This window comes from Pteropus alecto, unplaced genomic scaffold (genome assembly GCF_000325575.1).
Source record: "Pteropus alecto unplaced genomic scaffold, ASM32557v1 scaffold21, whole genome shotgun sequence".
Classification (NCBI taxonomy): domain Eukaryota; kingdom Metazoa; phylum Chordata; class Mammalia; order Chiroptera; family Pteropodidae; genus Pteropus; species Pteropus alecto.
The window spans coordinates 19,049,400-19,050,265 of record NW_006436282.1 but is presented as its reverse complement, the minus strand read 5'-3'; positions in this window follow the sequence as shown (position 1 = coordinate 19,050,265).

Below are 866 nucleotides of genomic sequence, written 5' to 3'. Positions count from 1 at the left end.
GATAGTTAACCACTTTTCTGCTAGCTGTTTTTTTTCTGATGACTATTTAATATGGTCGCTCTACGTATGCATTCGCTTTACCTGCTCTTCAAGGACCTTAAAAACCGTGATGCTTGTACTGGTGACGGTGCACCTCTGTAAAAGCCAAACAAAGAACGTGGAGTGAAATTCAGCGGAGTGGATGTGATTTCACCATCCTCAGTAAACATGTCGCTTTTAAGTAAACAATGAGATGACAGTGAGGTATTCGTTCATTAAAAAAAAAAAAAATAATTAGAAAAATGCTCCATTTGATCTGATACTGGCTGTTCAGGAAAAAACTGCATCCATTTGTGAGTCTTGCTGACATTCTGAGAAAACAGCCCATTTTGGAAAGTTATATTTAGCAAAACCAAGGAATGAAAGATTTTAGCAAATTGCCACGTAAAATGATGTGCACAAAAAGGCATCGGGGAAGCGAGCGAAGGCCTGTGCCAAACAGATGGCCCCCCCTGCTGTGTTTTTGATTGAAAAAGAAAGGTAACATTTGCAGCCATGTCAAAGAGACAGTGATCAGCTAAACAAATGGGTCTCCGAAGTACCCCATCGCCGGAGCAAAGCCCGCTGCAGGGTACAAGTGAGGCCGTATTTCAAAATAATGCTATGTTTGCGTCTTTCCTAAGTGAGGGGAGATGTCCCCCTTTCATGCGGCAAAGGGAAGACGAGGTCTTTGTTGAAGCCGACTGCGGTATTATCTGCAGAATGAGCAATGGAACTCGGTAGCGCAAGTGCCGGTTCGCGCTGATCGCCACCACGCGCCGGCAGAGATTTGGGAAGACCCAGCAGCTTTGTGTACGTGGCTCGCTCCCCTTCGTAAGGTCTCCGTT